A 23,223-nucleotide genomic window follows, 5' to 3' on the forward strand; every position below is an offset into this window, starting at 1 on the left:
CCAGGGCAGGAAAGATCTTGCCACTGTAGTGCATGCCCTGGTAACATCTAGATTAAATTACACTATGTTGGGCTGCCCTTGAAGATTGTCCAGAAGCTGCAATTGGTACAGAATGCTGGATTCAGTTTCGTTTTCGCGGCCATGTCGGACGCTCCTCTCCGCAGGTCTGAGAGGAAGCGCCCAAGCAGCCTGACCGGGCAGCTGATCTGCAAAGATTAGCCCCCAGGACTCCCAGGGAGGGAGTCAGGGTCCGGGATGCGGCGGGAAGAGCCCCCTGGAAATTGAGGTAAATTGCCCGTTTGTCCCCATGGAGGCCAGCAGACGTGCGCGGCACCTTGCGTGCTGCCGGGCCACGGAAAATGGCAAAGAACAGGACTAGGCGGAAGCCTGTAAGTAAGCGAATCCCTTATTACAAGCGCATGTGAAGGAGTGGTGGGATCTGAAGTTAAGAAGACTTGGATTTCTTCCCCCTCACTGAGTTTCGGAAGGTTGGCGGTCCCCCCCCCCCTAAAATGGCAGCGAAAAAACAGAGTCCTGCTTTGGGCAAGTCAATTTCGGCTGCCCTGCAGGGAAGAGGGGAGTCGCTCGAGGATTTGGTGAAAAGGTCGGTTATCGAAGCCATAAAACCCTTTGTTGACAAGCTGAATGAAACAGATCAAAGGGTGGGCTTAATTGAGAGCGATGTGAAAGCCATCAAGGAAGTAGCGGGGGGGCAGAGAAGTCTGCTCGGGAAAATGCGTCACTCATGAGAGCAACGAACAAGGAGCTAAAGTTGGATGAAAAACCAGCTGATCGGGCTGCAAGTGGAACGAACACAGACTATTTTGCACCTCCAGAATGTTAAAGAGGAGGAAAACGAGGATTTAAGGGATCTTGCCTCGGAATTATTGGCGACACCCGCGAGGGCAACTAAAGAAGTAAAAAGTGCCATTTTGGAAGTCTGTTGGGCTTCTTCAAAATATGCAACAAAGTGGCAGCTGCCTCGCGAGATCTTTATTGAGTTTTCATCTAGGAGGGTCCGGGACACTATCCTATACAACTCATATGATGCGGACTTGGACTTTCTGGGAAATAAAGTCAAGATACTGAAGGATGTTCCATTTCTAGTTCGGAAAAGAAGATTTAAGTATAAAAGGCTGGCAGCTCTCCTGAGGGAACGTGGGATAAAGTATAAATGGCTATTTCCGGAAGGAATTTGGTTCAGTTACAAAGATCAAGCTTACAAGATAAATTCGGAAGATCAACTAAGGGATTTTGTGGACAAAAATCAAGAATTTGGGCAAGACACCAAGCAAAAAGAAGAAGATCCGAAGCCCGAAGGGAGGGGGGAGGCAACGAGCGCTGCGGCTGTAGCTGCTCAGAGAGAATTGCGTCCGAGGCCTAGGGGGGGGGGGGGGAAGAAGACTTAATTTGAACTGTAATTTGTATTTTGTAAGGTCAACCACTCCATCATTACTTTATTAAGGTTTAATCTTTAATTATGGCAGTATGAAGGGAAAGCATTGAAGTGTAGTGTTTATTGTTTGTATGTTGCCTTCCCCCTTTTTCCACCCCCCCTTCCCTTTTTCTTTTTTCCCCCTTTTTTCCTTCCCTTGTACTTTTGTAGTTTTTTGTAGTTTTCTGTTTTAGATATTAAAAATAAAATTTTCAGAATGCTAGGGCCAGAGTGTAGACTGGATTGAGTCATAGAGACCATATCACTTCAGTCTTTTTGTCTTCTCAGTTGTGGTATTGAAACTTTGAAACGCCTTTCTCAGGGAGATTTCCCTTGTCTCCCTATGTCATTGTCTTCTGCCAGTGGGTGAAGACTTTTTTTGTTTCATTTGGCATATGTCCAATGAACTCTTAGTGGTCCTCCTCCCTGGTTGTGTGTATGTTGTTTTATATATCAATATTTTATTGTATTTGTATATGCATTTAAAATATTATTGTAATGTTTTAATTAACTGTTATTTGCTGCCTTGGGGACCCTATTTTGGATGGAATGGTGGCATATGCATGTTTTAAAATAAACAACAGGCTGCACACAACTGGTGAGAGAGTAATCATTTTTCACCAGTGGTCTCAGAGAAGCCCTATGAGAAATGCTAGGATCAGGACAGTGTAGAACTTGGTGAATAATTGAAATGATTTTTTCCCATGCTGTATCCAGCGCTTGCTTCCTGCTTACTTGGCAGAGCCATACTTCTGGCCATTATGTCATGTAAACGTAGCCAGACACTTACCTAGTCAAGCAGTCAGATGTCTAGTTCTGTCAAATGCCATTTGATGGGCTAGATGAGAAGTTTGGCCAGAAGTGCCATGTTGCTCATTGAAACGATGGATGTGTCAAACACAATTCCCTTCCTGTGACAGGTAGTGTCAGCCTTCCCCTGCCATCTGGCATGGGGATAATACATGTCAGAGGCAGCGGATTTCAGATTTCATTTGCAACATCTGCTTGTAGGTCATTGCTTAGATGAGCAAGCCAAAAATGAACTATAGTCACAGCATAGGAGGCAGCTGGGGAGGAAGACAAATACATAATTTAGAATTTGCTGTGAGTTGTGAGGGTAAGGCAAACACTGGGAATAAAGTGGGAAATCCACAATTATTTATTTATTTACATCATTGGATAATGTCTCTGGACAGGAAAATCCAGGCGGGGAATGATTAAACCAGTGTATCATCTAACTATGTGTGGATCTCCTGAGTGGTGCCTAGAGTGGAATTTTGGAGAGTCTTGTTTAGAGATGGGCACGAACTGAAATATGAACCAAAATTCAGCACAAACCGGGCCAATTCATGGTTCGAGAACCAGTGGTTCATCAGAGCCCATTTCTGATGAACAACCACGAACTTTAGGCTGGTTTGTTTGGTTCGTTTTTTGGTTCGTCACTGCAGACAGCCTTGCACCAATCAATCAGTTTACTAGGCCACAGGGGACGGACTTCCTGCAGACCTTCTGCTGGCCTGGAAGTGACCTTCTGCTGACCCAGAAGTGGTGAATTGCTGGCCCAGAAGTCACATTTTCACAAACCAAAATGAACTGATTCGTGAACTGGGGAAGGTTCGTGAAAGTTCGTGGTTTGTGAAATGTGATGAACCACAAACCACCCGGTTTGTTTTTTTCTGGTTCGTGCCCATCTCTAGTCTTGTTTAGGGGCAGAATAACTGTAGGAGGAAGAAAACAGCCCTCATAAAGAGCCCTCAGAGGCTTCTTGAGAATACTAGGGCTCTTCTATGGATGATGCTTCCAAAATTCACATCAGAATTTCTTTCAGGATGTTGAAGTTCCAAATAACCTGGATTTTTTTTTCTGAAGTGGAATGCACTACAAATTCTCCATTGTTCCTTTTAATTTTGCACACGGCACTGTGCATGCATTCGTTGATGTCTTTCACAAGGTTTATAAGATCAATAATAGTTGTTGTGGATTTTTCGAGCTGTATAGCCGTGGTCGTGGCTTTTTCCCTGTAATTTGTTAAACTTCTGCTTCTGTCTGGAAGTATGGCTGGTAAACACATGTTCTATCTTTCTGTAGGTGAGATTATCGATCTTGTCCCAATCATGATTTCTCATTTTATGGGTGGTGTTGATATGCAAGGAGAATAGCTCCTTGTCTGTGGCAGCAAGTTCTCTGCGGGTAGTGTGGATCCTCTCACGTAAGAGGGCCTGTTCTAGGCAGTCATAAATGCGTTTAGCCTGTGGAGTTTTGAAGGTTCTTTTTGTTGTGAGAAAAGATGGAATGGTTCTCGTGTCCCTGCAGCGTAGGAGAAAGGTTAAAGAACAGAGTAGATGTGCTTTCTTGTTCCAAAGTGTTTCCAATCTCCGGGTCTGTTGAAATGTTTCGTCCCCATAGAGGTGTTTGATGTATTGTCGAAGGCTTTCATGGCTGGAGAACGGTGGTTGTTGTGGATTTTCCAGGCTGTATAGCTGTGGTCTTGGCTATATAGACCACGGCTATACAGCCCGGAAAATCCACAACAACCATCGTTCTCCGGCCATGAAAGCCTTCGACAATACAAAGATCAATAAGTTTGGGAAACGGGTAATTTTCCTGCTTCCCTTCAACATCGTGGTGCACTCATGCACTTTTGGGGGTTTCACTGGTTTTTCTCCAGTCTTTCTCAAACCTGCTTTGCTCTGAAGATTCTGAGCCTCTTGTCATGCTAGCCATTTCTCCCCCTGCCATGGGGTGGGGGGGACTTTTTATTTGTTAAAAATTGGCATTAAAATATTGTTATATTGATATACAGTAACAACAGGCCCACTGAATTCTCAGCTTTCATTGAAAAAATAAGTTCTTGTAGAGAGAGAAGGAAAAAGGCATATTGTCACAAGGGAAGGGGCTAGAGACTTACTTTTTAAAAAATTGAAAGGTGGGCATTCAGAGAACCTGCTACACCTATTGCTACAATGGTATATTGATATAATGATTTTTTTTTAATGTAAAAGCCCTGGTGGCCCAGGAGAGGGGGAATGGCTGCTGCTGGGGGATTGTTAAAGGGAAACAGCAGGAAAACTTGTCATGTTGAGTTCCCATTGCTGCTGTGCTTTATGTTCATTCGACTTGATGCTGTTGCTTATCAAAACTTCCAACACAGAAGCATTAAACATAACAACGGAGATTGCTAACCTTGAAGGAGAATTAAAATCTAAGGTTAAGTTAGAGGAGTTTGAAATGAGGAAAGCGGAATTAGATCGGTGCATCACCGAGAGTAGGGAGAAATTAAAGGAGTTGAAGCTTAAGAAGTTTGAAAGGGATAGGAAGGATTATATAACTGGGCGCATTTATCATTGGAAGGAGGATATGAGCTTGAGACCCCGCAAAAGAGTCACGTGGGCCAGGAATTTGCAACCTGGCTCTGAGTTTGAAACATCTGAACCCTCAGAGACTGATACCTCAGGGGATGAGGGTAGTAGTATTAGAACTCTTAGGAATCGGAACATCACTCATCAGTCGAGGGGCAATTTTTTCGGGAAACCGCAGCCCCGCTTCAAAAAAAACGAACAAAAATCGGACTTGATATTTAATTTGTCTTCAAGAGTCTTGACTGAAGCGGAGAGATTGGTCTTGAATAAGGGACTGGGGTTTGTCCCCGTGCCCAGTTACAATGCTTTTAAGACACACGTTGATTTTTTTAAGCTGGTCAGACTGATTAAACTTAGGAAATGTTTTGGAGATTCCCCCAGAATAGATACCCCCATGGCTATAAGGTCCAGGTCTACTTTTTGTCCAGCTACCTCGGATCCCCTGATTGATTCCTTCGAGCATGTTGTGCTCAGGGATATTGAGCAATTGGAAAAGAACAAATGCTACTGCAATCATAATTTAACAAAACAAGAATGGCTTGCAATGAACTTCTTAAAAAATGATCGCAGCATTGTGATCAAAGCCGCGGACAAGGGCGGCGGCATTGTCATTCAGGACGCAGTCCATTATGTGCAGGAGGCAGATTGCCAATTGAACATTAGCATGGACTACAAGCGGATTCCCTCTAATCCCTTAGCACAAATACAACGAGTCATTAGGATCGTGCTAGAGGAGGGTTTAATTGCGAATGAAATTGACCAAAAAACATTTAACGCCCTAATAAACGACCATCCGCGCACACCAGTTTTTTACACCCTGCCCAAAATACATAAACCGGGGTCCCCTCCCGTTGGGAGACCCATTATTTCGGGCTCAAATTCGGTATTGGAGCCCCTGTCCCTCTATGTTGACTTTTTCCTTCAACCATTGGTGAGTAGCACCACAGCTTACCTTAAAGATACAATGTCCTTAATAACTCATCTGGAATCCCTACAGGTTCCGGATGAGGCTTATTTGATGACACTAGACGTAAAATCTCTATACACCTCGATACCGCATGAGAGTGCTAGGGCGGTAGTGGAGGATGCATTGAGGAAACACACTTCTCAGATTCCCTCTACGCCTTTCTTACTAGATATTCTGGATATAATTCTAGAAAGAAATTACTTCAAATTCAACGATGAGTACTTTTACCAGACAAAAGGGGTGGCAATGGGCTGCGCCGCAGCCCCTAGCATTGCCAACCTCTTTATGTCTCGTATGGAAGAGCAGTACATACTGTCAGAAGCTAACCCTTTTAAAGACTCTATTGTCTTTTACAAAAGGTATATTGATGACATCATAGCCATTTTGTCTACAGGAACTTTGGCAGTAGGCTTTGCAAATTGGCTTAATACCCTTGATATTAACATTCAGTTCTCCTGGGAAGGCAGTGAACTAAGTATTAATTATCTAGACGTCACAGTCTACAAACGTGCAGTTGGTGGGTTAGGAGTGCGTCCTTTTAGGAAGCCCACGGATCGGTGTTCTTTTTTGCACTTTGATTCCTTTCATCCCGGTCACTTAAAGACCAATATACCGATTGGGCAATTTTTAAGGATCAAACGGAATTCCTCTAACTATGAGGATTTTAGAGAACACAGTAGACACCTTGATTCAGCCTCGCTTCCAGAGGATATCCAGTGAGTGTTAGAGCACCAGCAATAAGGAGGGCTGAATTAACATCACGTGACTCGCTCCTTCGTCCCAAGGAGCGACAGCTGCACACCAGGTTAACTTGGGCGTTGGATTATACTCCCCTCTCTGGGGGGATTAATAAAATAATTAGGAAGCACTGGCATTTGGTCAGTGGCATCGCCGGCTGTGAGAATTATCCACAGGCAGGACTTAGACGCACCAGAAGTTTGAAGGATTACCTGGTTAGATCTGAATACTGTCAGTCCAGCCGGGAATGCACCCTCCCCGTGGGACATTTTCCGTGCGGAGACTGCTCCGTTTGCTCCTTGATGGTTGATTTACCCACGCTGGTTACACCTAGAAGAGGTTACATTCGAGGTTTTTCTAATTGCAGATCATCTAATGTGGTCTATATTATACAATGTAGTTGTCATTTGAACTACGTTGGGAGCACCACGTGACAACTACGTGTACGTATACAGGAACATCTGTCCCGCATAAGAACTAGCACTAGGGAGGCACCCCTGGTGGAGCATTTTCTGGCTAAGCATAATGACACTAAGGAGCTGTCTGTTTCTGTGTTGGAAGTCTTGGATACGCATGCTGCAATGGACCACACTAAGAAGTTGTTACAAGCTGAGGCGAGGTGGATCTTTGACCTCAAGAGTCTAACGCCGGATGGTTTAAATTTATCCTTGGATTATTCCTGTTTTTTAGGTTAAAGGTAATCTCTTCCATGCTGGGTTTCCTTTTAGGTAGTATGTATTTGAGTTGCGATCTCTGGTATATGGCAGCTTAATAGTACTTGGTTCAGGTAGTACTGTTCCTTTAAGGGGCTGTTCATTCTGTCAATTTCGTGACCCAAGGCGTGTTATTTATACATGGGGTGTGTCTTGGATTAATTGTATCTATTGGGTTCCTTCTAACGGTTATGGTGTGTGCTGTGAGGAGAGCTGCTTTTGGACAGTAAGGAAATGACTGCCTGTAATCTTTTAATTTTTGTATAATATAATATTTCATAATACTGATGGGGTAAGTTCTTTTTCCAGTCCATAGAGTCTAGCCCAAGAAGAGGAAACACCGAAACGGGAATTGGTAACAGCAAGCTAAAGCCCGTCAGCTAGGTGTCTTTGGACACGTTCACATTCCAGCTTTGGACATATGGACAGTTTCCATGCACTCTTTGCACTTCCTCACCACCAGTGATGAACTTTTTGGATTGTATGAATGTATCTACTGATTAATTATCCGATAGACTACCCCTGCTTTGTTGAAATATGCACTTTAAATTGTTGTGATATTGTGTTATGTAAGAATACCTTTGCACATTTGCACTGTTGCACTTTTTGTAAAATACACTAATAATATATTTTCATTGAGTGCTTGATTTTTTGTGACCCTGGTTGTTGTATTGTAGTTTTGTCTGTGTCCCCAGGGGGTTCCCTGAGTTCTTGGTGCTTTATCTGCAGCCACACTAGCAATGGGGAAACCACAAAATTCCACCCCCATGTGGAAGATGCCTCTGCCACTAATTTCAGTTTTTATATATCTTTTCATGTCTTCTACATTGTCGGTGTGCACATACACATTGATAAATCATGCAGGAAAGCACTTTTGGTGTGGGTCTTTTGGGGATATAGTAGTTGCAAGATTTATTTTGTGTATTGCTTTAACAATGTATCAAGAGGACAGTGCAAAAATAATGTTGATGCAGTTGTACATATATATTACATATATAATAACAACAACAACATTCGATTTATATATCGTAAAATCATATATATTTATGATTTTTATAATTCTCCTGGTTAGACTGGAATTCGAGTGGAATGCAGCATAGAACAAACTTATATAGTATTGGGCATACCAGATACAGTTGGACTTAACTCCCTAACCAGAAAAGAGAATGACAGAGAGATAATTTATTGTACTTTATGTATTTACTGCATTCCTTTGCCACCATTTTAACACAAATGTTCCCAAGGCAATTTGCATACCAGAAAACAACTTAAAATGTAGTACATAAAAATGAGAAGGTACTTTAATAATAATAACAAAGCAAGAATAGCGGGACAATAGAACTGTACAACTAGTTAAATCCCAAATGCCTAGCAGAATAAAAATGGTTTCACTTGGCTCTGAAATAAGACCAAGGAAGAAAAAAGATGGAGCCGCTTCTGGGGGTGTATTCCACAGCTGCAGAACCAGAAATGCAAAGGATCTTCTTCTAGAGAAATATATGCAGATTCTCTGAAATACATTCACTAGTGTTGTATAGTGACCAATACGCAGGACTATGAAGTCCTGCTTCTGCTATGTGCTCAGTGGGTACACTCTCTGCGCCTGGGCCTTCTATCCACAATATGGAGATAACAGTACTGTTCTACCTTGCAAGGTTGTTGTAAGGTTTTCAAATATATAATTAAACACTTTGAACATTTGGAAGTATAATATACATGATGGTGTTAAGGGTCAAATATCTTAATGTACCTGCTTGCTTTCCCCAAAATTACAGTGAAGATGCTTCAATCAGCCATCAATGAATTTTTCATAAAACCAAGGTGAAATTCAGTGCACCTCTTGTTTGAGTGCTTACCAAATTTTGCTTACTTCAAAGATCTGTACTCTTAATGGGGTATCTGGTGCACTCCTTTTAGAGACATTGAGGGGGTAGGGGGGCAGAAAACTATTTTGCCATGAAGTTTACCTGGTAATCTTAGACCCTTTCCATGCTTAACGTACCTCTCAGGATACTTGTGAGGATACAGTGGGGAGGGGGAGCTATGTATACCATCTCAGCTCCTTGGAGTAAAAAAAAGAAAATCTCAATAACGAATTAACTACAAGTCTGGGAGAATAAATTTGCTGTCATGTAGTTCCGAAAAGCCAGTTAAAGCAGATGCCAATCAAGTATCTCACACCCTGCCTGTCACCACCAAGAAGGCTCTGCCTTTAGATACTGCCTGCCTAACCTCTGAGTACAATGGAGGAGGGCCTCTGACAGGAGATTTTAAATAACGGTCCCAGACTTCTTCCAAGGAGCTTGGTACAGCATTCATCAGTCTCTCCTCTGTCATTTATCCTCACAACAACACCATGAGGTAGGTTAGACTGAGAGTGACTGGCCCAAAGTCAACCTGTGAGCTTCATCAGCAAGAACCCACGGCACTCAGAACATTAAATCACACCGAGCCAGTAGAGCCAGCTTGAGGGTGAGGGCTGAGGCACAAGGCAACAAGCAGACAGAGGCATCAGCTGGAGGCAAAAGGCCACAACTTTATTGGTGACAATGTTAGGAGCATTGGCACAGCATAGGGCACAGATCCCAGCACCAGCTAATCTGCCTGCCAGCTGATAACACTGCCAGCCCCCAAACTGGGCTTTTCCCTGCCCTGCCCTCACCCCAAGATCCTTTATGGAGATCCCTAACTATGGGGAAACTGTGCACGCAGGCCCCGTTTCCTCTGAATGCCAAAACAACTTTACCTAAAAGTCATGACAATATTAAAGGACAACCCAAACCCCCAACACCACCATGCAAGAGTTCTGCGCAAGAGTCCCGTGAATGCCCATAGTCTCCCACAAGTCCTTATAGCCCCATTCAAGCTGAGGGTGGGCCACGTGGGATGCCAGTCAGAGCCAACTGCTGCCTGGCTTGGCCAGCTCCTGGCATCATATCCAGCTGACTGAAGCCTGCGTTTCCCAGGTCCACGAGCAGAGCCTGCCCTTCAAGCTGTAGCTGGCCTATCACTGATTAGCCAGCTGGGGAATTTGAATTGTGGCTTGCCAAGCAAGCCATGGGCACTGCCAAGAGCCAACTAGGGAAGAAGATGGCAGCAGTTGTGCCTGCACCCCCACTTGAAAGGCCCACAAATTTTGGCCCCTGATAAGTGGGATGCCAGTCAGAGCCAACTGCTGCCTGGCTTGGCCAGCTCCTGGCATCATATCCAGCTGACTGAAGCCTGCGTTTCCCAGGTCCACGAGCAGAGCCTGCCCTTCAAGCTGTAGCTGGCCTATCACTGATTAGCCAGCTGGGGAATTTGAAATGTGGCTTGCCAAGCAAGCCATGGGCACTGCCAAGAGCCAACTAGGGAAGAAGATGGCAGCAGTTGTGCCTGCACCCCCACTTGAAAGGCCCACAAATTTTGGCCCCTGATAAGTTCTAGGGCCAGGGCTTTCAGATATAGCAATGGCCACTAGCTTAGATAGCTTTAAAAGGGGATTACATGAATCAATGGCTACTAGCAATGAGGACTAAATCCTCATGGACTCAAGAGGTCTGAGACCTCTGGATAATAATGTTAGCTGGTGACAACAGCAGGGGAAGCATGTCTGTCTGTCTGTCTATCACGTTTTTGTCCTAGACTTCCTCCAAGGAACTTAGGGTATATAGGAGCACGTTCATATGGGAACACAAAAGTCCTCCAGATATCACACAGCCATGCAGCATTTCAGCAACTGAATTTAGATTGCAGGAGCAGCAGTCTCTAACGTGGGCGTTGGTGGAGTTTTTTTATGTGAAGGCGCTGCAGTCTTGGTTTGCTTTCCCTCTAGTTCTGACAGCAATGGAGAATATCAAAGTTCTGGTTTTAAAAACTATTTTATTCTTGCTGGGAGGCACATCTGTTTCTTTTCCAGGGCAGGTTGGGTAGGTGGTTTTCCCCGGAGGGGCATTCTCAAATTTGACATCATGTCTGTTTCATTTAAATTGCATGTGATTTCATATTTTGGCAAATGCGTTGGGAGAGGGTTGATGGGCACTTTTAATAAATCCTTCTAAATAAATAAATAACAGGAGGGCCCGAACTATTTGAATTATTAAATAGTTTTGAGAAAGAACTAGTCTAGTTTTTTCCCCCTACATTGTGTAAAAAGAAAGGATGAAAAAAAATGCAGTTGTGTTTGAGTCTGGAATGGCTCTCGGATTTTTGGCAGTATATAGAATCTGCAAGAAAACATAATGCTGGTTTCCATGTGATGGTCAGAGGTGTGGAATCATTTTGCTTAAATAAGATGCAGTGATGGAGATCATAAATAAGGTCTAGACTCCACTCACTAACTTTTTTTGCCTTTTATGAAAATAGCTGTTAACTCTGGTGCCTGCATTCAGGAACACAGGAATTATTTGCCTAGCTCCAAATCTTCAGGTTTTTTAGGTGCTCAGCAGGGAGAAGTTAGATCTAGTTTAACAGAAGGGAATAATTGGATCCCGTTTGGAACATGGAAGTTAATGGATCCAATCTGGAGTAGTTTCATCAATGTATTATTGTTGTTTGGATTGGTTGTTTTGTTGTTAGCTACTGTGAATGAATATTATTTGGAAAACTGGGATGATGTAACATCTCGGCAAATAAATGTCCTCACTAGCAGTTGCCTGTCTCATCTGTACAATGTATCATTTTTGCCAGCCTAAAACAAATGATTCCTGCTTGTTCTGCTCCATTAACAGTCTGATAAAGAGATCTGTGGTTCCTTAAAGATTAATTTATAGTGACACAAGCTTTTGTTGGCCAGAGCCCACTAAATCAGATATATTCTGTGTGGTATGGGGTGCAGTTACAATTGCCAAAGCCAGGTTGGGAATTTCCTGGAGATTGTTGGGTGGAGCCTGGGAAAGGCAAGGTTTGGGGAGGGGAAGGACCTTAGCAGGATATCATGTCATAAAGTCCACCTTCTGAAGCAGCCATTTTCTGCAAGTCTGGAAATCAGTTTTAATTCTGGAAGATCTCCAAGCTCCACCTGGAGGCTGACAACATTAGGTGGAGTTATTCAAAGTTATTCAAAGGAGAGGCTAGGAGGCTCAGTTTCCCAGGACATACGTTGGCCATATTTGAACAGCAGAGATGAAGACAAAATCTTCAATCAGGGGGCTGCTCCAGTTGGCAACCAGGATGAACCGAATAGTTTAAATAAACATATAAGGAGGAACAGTTACGTTTTGTATTTATTTCTTTACTTAGACCATTTATATATCCCACCTTTCTCCTGACATAGTCAGGACCTGATAACAATAGACATAATACAAAAATAATCATTGATTAATACACATAATTATAACAAGTAATTTAAACATCTGATTAAAGCAAATCAGAGCTCATTTAAGTTGTCTCATAAGCTTTAAAAATAGTTCTGGGATACACCTTCGCCAGAAGTCTTCAAGGGGAGGTGCCGGCCTGCCTCATCCCTTCCAGAAAGCTGTTCCTTAGCAGTGAGGCAGCATGAAAAAAGGCCTGGCTCTGAACCATCACAGACTATATCCTTAAGATCAGGGCTTTTTTCTGGGAAAAGAGGTGGTAGAACTCAGTGGGTTGCCCTCAGAGAAAATGGTCACAATAGCTGGTGGCCCCGCCCCCTGATCTCCAGACAGAGGGGAGTTTAGATTGCCCTCCGCGCTGCTGCTGCTGCGCGGAGGGCAATCTAAACTCCCCTCTGTCTGGAGATCAGGGGGCGGGGCCACCAGCCATGTGACCATTTTCAAGAAGTTCCGGAACTCCGTTCCACCACATTCCCGCTGAAAAAAAGGCCTGCTTAAGATCAAGGGGACTGTTAGGAGACCCTGTTATGAGGAGTGCAACTGCCACATCGGTTCATATTCGGGGAGATGGTTCTTCAAGTGAGTTAATCACTCCCTATTAAGATCATTGCTCAGGAGGGCATTTCTAGAAAGGTAATAGGGCTATATTACAATGGAATGGTTTGAGAAAGTGTTTTTTTTTAACAAAGAAAGAGACTGTGAAATAGATTACTGTGTATAGTATACATTATCTGTTTGCTATATGAATTAGTGGTGGTGAATCCCACCATATTGTCTTCTAATTATGTAATACCACTTTCTGCATTGTTTATTATATCATGTCTAATATGTTATTAGATGTTTTAGACCCCACTTTCTCTGATCACAATCCTGGGATACCTAGGGTGCTGGCTTCTTTCTCTGCCAATGCTTGAGAGTATCAACCCTAAATACTGTCTGGGAAGGAACTGCTACATCATACAGATTACAGAACAAGTGCAAAAAGAAAAAAAATTAAGATGTAAAAGGTTCATTTTAATATTATCAGCTCTTTAGCTTTATATTCTGTCTTTAAAATATAAAGACGATAAAGGGCTGACTCCATCCGGTGTAATTAGCTTCAAAATTACATTTCATTTGTTTCTTTTATATTGCTTTTTCCCCTGGATTGTCGTTGGCAAGTAGGGACCATAGAAAATGAAGTATCTTTGAATATTACATTATTTGAAGATGGTGCCATGGGTTCTTTAATTTCTCCTGTTATTCCTGTCTCTAATTTATTCCTTTTTGTGCTGGCCATAATAACCTTTTACAAAATCCAGCAGTTGGTCCTGGTCTGAGAATTGCCAATATCTACTGTTCCATTTTCACAGAGAATGTAAGCCATAATACAGGGTAGAGGAGTGGGCTTCCTTTACTATAATGTGTAGAGAAGGACAAGTAATGTGATCAGTGGAACACCTTCTCAGCAAGGAAATGATAAAGAGTTAGCGCTTTTCAGTTTTGGAAAAAGATGGCTAATGTGGGTGGGGGCAGATATGATACAGGTGCATAAAATGATGGATAATGTGGAGAAAGTTGCTAGAGGTATTTTTCTCCCCAAATATTAGAACTCAAGGAAACAGTAGTTTCAGGAAAGATAAAACAGTGATGATGTGGGATGTGGCGATGGTTACGACCATAAGATTTGAAAGATTCGTCGATAGCTGTTAGCCATAATGGCTGAACAGAGCCTCCATATTCAGATGCAGTATAGCTTTGAATACCAGCTTTGAATGCTGAGAGAGTCTCTGTGCCCCTTTTAAGGGATTTGGGGGGGTGTCTGGTTGACCACAATGAAAAAGAAGATGCTAGATTAAATAGACTATTGGTCTGATCTTGCAGAGCTATTTTTTAATAATACAAAACAATAATTTATTTTTTGAAGCAGACAATGAATGTTTGTACAATCTAGAGCATTTCTTTGAATAAAAGGTCAAAAGAGCAATATTTATTTTTAAAAATCTTTTAAAAAGATGTTTAAAAAAAGCAACATTTCAATTCTTGGATTACTTTTTAAAAAGAGCGAGGGTTTGTTGTTTGTTAGTGCTTCAAAAATTAGATTGGATTCATCAGAGATTTCTATGGACAAAAGGCATTTCTGCCGTGAAGTACGACTTCCCCAACTTACCCTGCAGCATCCCTCCCCTGATCTTGTTCATGGGGAAACAGGAACAGCATGGAGGGTGCGGGAGGCAGAGTTCTATACTGAGGGGGGAATGGATGGAAATCCCCCTGCTGGATCCAAATCATTGATTGCAAGACACGGCGTAGCAATGATACTGGAGCTCTGGGGTAAGGGACTTTATTGAGCCTCACACTGCCCTGTGTGCACGAGGCTGTGTGAAAAACAAATGTATCATTTCAAATTCATATCCATGTTCAATTGCATACTTAATCTTCCCCATCACATCTAGTACCCTCTTTTTTAGTTTTAGTCAGCATCTGCTTGACCATTTGTGAAACAAAATGCTGGACTAGATGGGCCACTGGTGTGATCCATCAAGCCTGCTCTTATGACATATTTGGTGTAGTGGTTAAGAACAGCAGGACTCTAATCTGGAGAACTGGGTTTGATCCCCCACTCCTCCACTTGAAGCTAGCTGGGTTACCTTAGATCAGTTACAGCTCTTCAGAGCTCTCTTAGCCCCACCTACCTCACAGGGTGATTGTTGCCAGGATAATAATCAGGGCTTTTTTTCATCAAGAACGTGGTGGAACGGAGTTCCGGCACCTCTTGAAAATGGTCACATGGCCGGTGGCCCCGCCCCCTGATCTCCAGACAGAGGGGAATTTAGATTGCCCTCCGCGCACGGCTCAGAGGGCAATCTAAACTCCTCTCTGTCTGGAGATCAGGGGGTGGGGCCACCGGCCATGTGACCATTTTCACCGAGGGCAATTTAAACTTTAAAAAACTCCCCCCTTGTTCCAGCTGACCCAAAATGACGTCATTGTGCGGTCCTGAGATCCACCACTGAGTTCCACCACCTCTTTTCCCAGAAAAAAAGCCCTGATAATAATAACACACTTTGTAAACCACTCTGAGTGGGCATTAAGTTGTCCCGAAGGGTGGTATATAAATTGAATGTTGTTGTTGTTGTTGTTGTCGTTGTTGTTGTTATGTTTGAGGATCAATTGATCTTACTTGTATTCTGTCTGTCTCTCTCTCTCTCTCTCACCCCCCCCCCCATACACATTTATATTTGAGGGTACTTTGAAGCTTATGGCAGGGCATGGAGAAGAAACACCAGGCAATCTTTGGAATTTAATCACTGAGACAGAATTCCGATAGACACACAGCAAGAGTGTGAAAATAAACTTTATGTACTATAGCCCAGAGATTCCACAAGTTTCCAGCATCTATTTCATGAGGAAACATTTCAATGAAACAGTTGCTCAAAACATCTGAAAGCCCACTTCAACTTAATGTTTTTATTGCTAGAAAATCACAAGTGGAAACTGGCAGCTTCAACTATGCTTTGTGGTAAGGGCAATTATGAGAGTCATCTGTCAGGGCTAAAAAATTAAGCTGTGTGTTTTTCAAAGGTTGTCAGCAGTTACAAAGGCAATGTAGTTGGGGAGGATCTGGGGAATTCCCCCCCAACATGAATGTTTAATGAAAACCACATCATTTCAAACAATGGCAGCACAATTCTTAATTGCTTTTATAATGTCCTTAAAAATCCACTCCAGAATTTTGTGTTGTCCCATGAGTATTTATAAAGTACTGTTAATGATAGTCTCCAACAAGCAGCAATTAGAAGAAACTGTTAAATGACTTTCATGCATTCAGGTATAAATAATTGACAAGTGAAATAAGCACTCTCCTTGGGGCCATATCACACATTACAGTTTTTAGGTGTAAAAAAAAAGATTAAGGATTAATGAAGTGCCACATTCATGACTAACAACCTGCTGGATTGAAGTCCTGGATCTGTAATGCAATGAGCTCCTAGCTCTCAGGTGGTAGGTCCCTTGAAGTCAAGATGGCTGACCTGGGAAAACTAAGACTGACAGAGAGGTTTGCGGTCAAGACCTTCAGGGATTTGTTTGAGAAGCCCAACTCCTATGCTAATAGTTGTTATGGAGAATGAGGTCTCAAGGGAGAAGGGCATCCTATTGAGGGACTGGGAGATGATCCCTCAGAAGGGACTTCTTCCTTGGGGGATAAACAAATGTCCTCTTGCTCTGAGGATAGGCCTCCTGAGAAAGGGGGAGACCCTGGCTGAGCTCCCAAGCTCCCAATGGGGGTGGGGGATCCTCTGCCTCAGGGACCGGTTGCCCACCACAGCTCTAATTTGAAGCAGGGTTTTTTTTTTCTAAAAAGCAATGTTATCGATGTGACATTGTCAGTTCCAGGGGAAACCCAGAAGTGATGGTGAGTAACTGTAGGAATCACCATAGAGTTCATCATAAAACTATAGAGTTTTAGGTGATTCCTAGACCTACACACTGTCAGTTCTGGATTTTCCCAGGAAGTGATGTTGTCATGCCTACAATACTGCTCCCCACAGTGTCCCTGACTTCAACACTTCTGCAGGTTGCCAGGCTCAGCTTGATGACCCTAGTCCCAGAAGTGGGTGATACATAGAAACATAGAATGCAGGGTTTGAGATGGACATAACGATTGCACAGTGACTTGTTTGCCTGGCTACAGATGTCATGTCCTGTGTTGACAGGTTAATAGCGCAGGAGAGGAATAAGAAATCATGGTGCAGATTAGCATGAACCATATTTGGAAATATCCTGGAAGTTAAAACTAGGCTGCTAAAGTAGGATATTAAACTCCAGCATCTCCAGATAACAGTTTCAGAAATGCTACCTGTTCCATGTGGAGGGTTGGTTAGACAGGCTCAGTAAAGGCCTCCATATATGGCTGAGACTCTGGTGTTGAGAGGGAGATTGGGTGACATTTAATGGATGTTTTATGAGAAAGGTGAGCAAAAAGTGCCATAAATAAATACATGAATATAAAAACATTTCAAAACTACTTCATAGCCATGGCTCCCAAACATGGAATCCTGGGAGTTGTAGTACTGTGGTTAGGGAATCTCTACTAAATTTAGCATCTTTGCATAATTACAACTTCTTTTCTTTTTTCTTAAGAAGATTACAATAGGGATATGAATAGAAATTTTGTGTGAGTTGAAGATTCTTAAAATTCTTTTTGAATTCTTTAATATGGTAATGCCATATGTTTGGGTTAGTTAATTGATTTGGTAGTCATTTTCACTGATATCAACTGGAAATGCCCATCATCACTTTCCCTTGCCAATTAGGATGAAACATCACAGATTGTACTCTTCACCCAAGAAAACTTTCCCCCCAAATTTCGGGAAGTTTTCTCTTCATGTATTAACGTTCTGCGCAAGAATACAGCTTGTATGTTAAGCATTAACAACTTCTGAGATATTTATTTGTGGAAAGTATGGCACAAAGGGGAAAAAATAAGTTGCAATAAATCATGCTGAAAGCTAAAGAAACTGTGTCAAGATTCAAAAAGCATAACATTCTTCGAGCACATGCATCTCCTTGGCTCTAATTCTGTTAGTCAACTCAGAGTGGTAAACTTGAGATAATCCTCACAGGAGAAAAAGTAGCCAGTCTAAACGGGAAGGAAAGATTTCCTCAAGACAGACGATAGGAACAAAAAATGAACATATGAAAAGGCATCGGAGGCAATATAAAAACAGACAGTATATCTGGGCCCAGCTGGGCTGAGAGCTTTGGAGGGCTAAGGCTTGATTTATACATGGAACAGAATGAGATACAACTAAGGTGGTGAAATGGATGGCACCACTGCAAGTGGAAGTTCATGGAGATTCACAATTTGGAATGCTCCCTGATGCCTAACCAAGGGAACCTGGCCAGAGAAACCTGGCCCAAATTCTTCAACTACAGGGATGGCTCAAATTTTGTGACCCCTTTAATGAGCAGCAACTGTTAGCAGTGGAACTAAAGGGCAAGGTTCCAGTGATTTCCCAACAGCCTCCAGGAACTTCCAAGTAGGATGAAAGGGGAGGCAGCCTATTATAATTGGGACTGTCTAGAAGCTATCATATCAGCCTCCTCCCCACTTAAAATTCAGGTAGTTCTCCATAATTGGGTTTTCTGATAATCTTAACTCAGGGCAGGCTCTATCGGGCAATCAGCCTTATTTTAAGACCATCCGCGTCTCTGGAGACAGCCACTAGGCACTGTCACCTCTGGAAATGTCTGCCTAGTATGACATTCCAGATACTTAAATCATGTTGATGACAACATACATAACTTCTTCCACTTGTTAATTTTAAATCCCACGTATCCCAACTTTGAGAAATATTAGCATGTAAGATACTATTTTTAAATGGATTAGTGAAATGTTGATCTTTGCACCCTCCTATTCCTGTATATACTCTCCTTTTAATTTCTGTCTTTCATTTCCCATTATTATCACTATCATGTCTAGTATTCTTAAATGAGTTAGGCTTATATGCAAGTGAAAATAAGACACAGGCTCTTGCCCTTAGGCTTGCAAACTGAAAAGACAAATGAGAAGGGCAAAACTAAGGGAAATGATAGATCAGTCTGACAATGTCAGAACAAAGTGATGCATCTAAGAACCAGTTATGGCCAGCTGGAGCTTCTCTCACAGCTGTTCTGGTGGGTTTGGAGGTGGTGCAGCTTCCCAATGACCCTCAGTTCTCTGGCCTTCCCCTCATCTTTGCAGTCACAGGGCAACTGACAGGTTTAGACGTGTTCATACCAGCAAGGGAAAGGAACCAAATGCCCTGCAGCTTGCTCTTTCTACAGCCAAACTGATCTTTCATTTCTTCGTCTTCGTCTTCGTCTTCATTGTCATCTCCTCCTCCTCTTCCCCTTTATTAATTAAACTATCTTCTTGTCCCAAGAAAGTATTCATCTGTTTATTTGTTTGCTGCCTTTTGGTTACAAGTTTCCCAGACGGTTAGCAAGTAACATCGAAAATGACAAATGACCATAAAAACATGTTAAACACAGCTGCATCAAACAGTAACCCTTCACATAATTTAAACTTTCCCAAATAAAATCCTGTTTTGGTCAGGGAGTGGGTTCAGACTGAGGCAAGTGAATTAAAAACAAATGTTCTACCTACCTACCTACCCACCCACCCACCCACTCACCTACCTACCTATGTACATACATACATACTTTATAACATATAAGTAATTTAATATATTTAATGGTGGCAAGTGTTGTTAAGTCAGAGATGACTTTTGGCAACCCCGTAGGGTTTTCAAGGCAAGTGACAAACATAGACAGCTTGCCTAGGAGGGAATTCCATGGTACTGGGGCACTAACAGAGAATGACTTGCTGCTAATGGATATCAATCTTGCAGCCATGTGTGATGGTATTCTCACTAGGACATCACTGAAGGATCTTGAGAGATGCAACAATTTTAAACATACTCTCTAAGCTAATTTAGTCCTAGATTGTTTTACTAGTTAAAAACATCCCCACTACTTTGAATCATATTCAAAGATTCCTGTTCTAAGGCTGCAAGTTTGATTAGCTTGTGCACTATGGGTGTGCATAATGGAAAAAAGCAAGCCAAAAAACCCACACAGAAATCACTGTTTTGGCTTGTTAAAACAGCTTCTGAAACGCTGAACCAAATCTGGGAAACTAAATTGTAATGAGTCTCTCCTGCCAGAATGTTTGTGTGTTTAGTTTAGTTTTGTACCTTCTAGCAGCAGGCAGACACAGGGCTTGCCTTGCAGAGCAGCAACTAGTTTTCTTGAACAGCGTTCACCAATTAGATTACAAAGGGAGAGAGACCTTATGTTATTAATTAACTCTGTTGGCAGGAAGGGGGAATGAGGCCAATGAAAATGGAGAAAACCAAACAGATTAGTTCTAAGTGGGCAGTGGCCAACCCTGAACAAACTAGTAATGGAATGGAATTATTCCAGCACCCCGGAACTGAAACTGAAACAGACATTTTCTTAGTGCACACCGCTAATGTTCACCACCAGCACCCCTGGCCAAAACATGGAATATCAGGGAGACCAGCCAAGGAGATCTCTGGGTGTTGGGACAGTTGTATTGGTGTCAATGTGATGCACCATGTGACTTCCAGCACAAAAACAGAAGTGACATCATCAGGTCATATCAATGCTCTATGATTTGCCCAAAACTCTATGGTCAAAATATATTTTTCTAATATTTCCCTGCTAGCCTGAGAAGTGGTGGCAGGTAGAGGGGGACAATTCTGGGAGAACTCTTGCTATAGTGCTATAATGGGAGACCTGGCTCATCTACCTCCATGCCCCAGTAGGCAAGAGTAAGTTAGGAGTCATTTGCTGTTCTATATAAAGGCTTCCTGATCTAGTATTGTTTGCACTCTGATCTGAGCTATTAAATGACACATCGGGGGCATCTTGTAATTTTAGTATGCCAAGAAACTTGATGTGGGGTATTCAATCTGACTAGAAGCTGAAGCGTTAATTCGACTTTGAAGTTTCCTCCTTAAATGTAGCATTTAGGACATTGTACAAGTCTTACAGCCAACCCAAGTTTTCATTAACAAAAGCTTTCAGTTACATTAATAGTTGCATATGGAACAATGGGGCATGAAGCAATTCATCCATAATACTTAAAAATACTTTGCGAGCACAGCAGGGAAAGTGCTATCTCTTACGTCATCCTGTATTTGCAAGTTAGAGGCTACTAGCCAAGCTTTGATGCTAGTATATTAAAGCACATAGCAAGTATTTTATTGCCCATAAATCTGTAATTGTTATTGCCGGAAGAAGCCTAGTGTCTTTGAGAATATTAAGTACAACATGGCCTCCAGAAGAAAAAAAAAACCCTAAATGGCTAACTTCTCCATTCACTTTATAATCTAAAAATATAACAGGATAACGTGCCAACAGCGATCAATGAAAAGTTACTGACTCATAGCAACTGAGAATCTGGCACATGTATACCTTGACTTGGAAATCCCAGTGATTACAGGAGGGCTCAGATGCACATGTGACCCATCTCTGGCCCTGAAGGTAATAGAGAAGCCCTAGTTCATATGGTGCTTCCTGTTTGCATCCAAAGTCCCCCCTCCAACAATCTTGGATTGCTACATCAGTTTATCACTGCATAAAATAAATATTTCCAGCATGTCAGTCTTTCTGGTGCCCATGCATGGCATGGCATGGACACCTTAGGACACTCCCCCCCTTTTTTTTTGCAAGAATATAGACAGTTCTGCCCATTCATCAGCAATAAGATAAGCCCTTAACTGGAAAAGACGTAGAAAATCCAGGCAGAAAAGAAACTGAATAAAAACAGACCGGGAAGGGGTAGGTGGGATAAATTTGGAAATAAGGCAAATGTTTGGAACAGTCTAGTAAAATACTGCTCCTGAGTCCTGACAGAGATTTATATTTAAAAGATGGCTGATAAAGCGAGAGCTTCTGGATGAATGAGCAAATAATTGGACACACTCTGTGTGCGAGTAGATGCTGTATCGTACTGGCTTTGGGTCGGCTATACATCAAACAGTGCTGTCTTTCTTTTGAAAGGGGATACTGAGATGGGTCAGAAAAAAATGAATAAATCACTGGTCCCTGGTATACAATAGAAAATGCTAGTTTATAACACCATCTCAGAGTTCTATGATGCTCCAATTTTAACTGTTGGGCTCAAGATCAATGATCTCTTCCTCTTGACTTTTGACCAAAGACTTGCCATGCACTTGGAATCAATATGTCCATACAAATGACCCCTGGATGAACTCTTGCTATAGTTGCAAATTCAAGAAGGGTCATAGCATGGAGTTTCAGTTCCTGGCATCTCCAGTTAAATGAATGTTAAATAGCAGGGCTGGGAAAGAACTCCTGAGATGTTACAGTCACAGCCATTGATAGGCCAACATTCTGATTCTGTATAGCAGCTCCATATGGTCAAAAGAAAGGACTTCCATTGGATGTAGCACCTACTGCGTGATGTTTGTTTGTTTCTAACCTGCCAGTTTACAGAGTCCATCCAAAAAATCATCTGATTCCATTGTTCACTATACCATGCAATTAGGTGAGATGGGAAGAAGAGAGGAGTGGCAAAATAGAACACAAGGGACCATGCGCACATGAGGCCAACTCCCCGTCTCTTCCAGGCAGAGGGCTATTTGAGGGCTGTTGAACTGTCCATTTCTAAAGCCGTCTTCTTTCTTATTTATGACATTTCCCAGCATTCCACACCCAAATTGTCCCAGTATCTGGACTATTTTATTTCAGACAGCATGTGGTGATTCACATGACTGAATATGCCTCCATAGCCGTCCCCAAAGGGAGTGTGATGGAGAGAGAGGTCTTTCCCAGTATCTGATTCCTAACATCTTTTAAATAAAGGTGAGGAACTGAACCGTCTCTCAGTGGAACAGTCTTCCTCAATGGGCTCACCTTCTTTGGACGTTTTTCAGCAGAGGCTAGATGGCCACCTGACAGCAATGCTGCTTCTGTGAACCTGGACAGATCATGAGAGGAAAGGCAGGAAGGGTTACATCAGTGCTTAGTTCTTGTGGCCCCTTCTTACACGCCCAGGGTAATGCCAAACACCACCTTGGGGTCAGGTAGTAATTTTCCCCAGGCCAGTTTGGCTAGGGATCCTGGTGGTGTTTCACCATCTTCTGGGCATGGAGCAGAAGTCACTGGGTGTGTGTGGCTGGGAAGGGGAACGGTAGTTGTA

This window comes from Eublepharis macularius, chromosome 13 (assembly GCF_028583425.1).
Source record: "Eublepharis macularius isolate TG4126 chromosome 13, MPM_Emac_v1.0, whole genome shotgun sequence".
NCBI classification, from domain to species: Eukaryota; Metazoa; Chordata; class Lepidosauria; order Squamata; family Eublepharidae; genus Eublepharis; species Eublepharis macularius.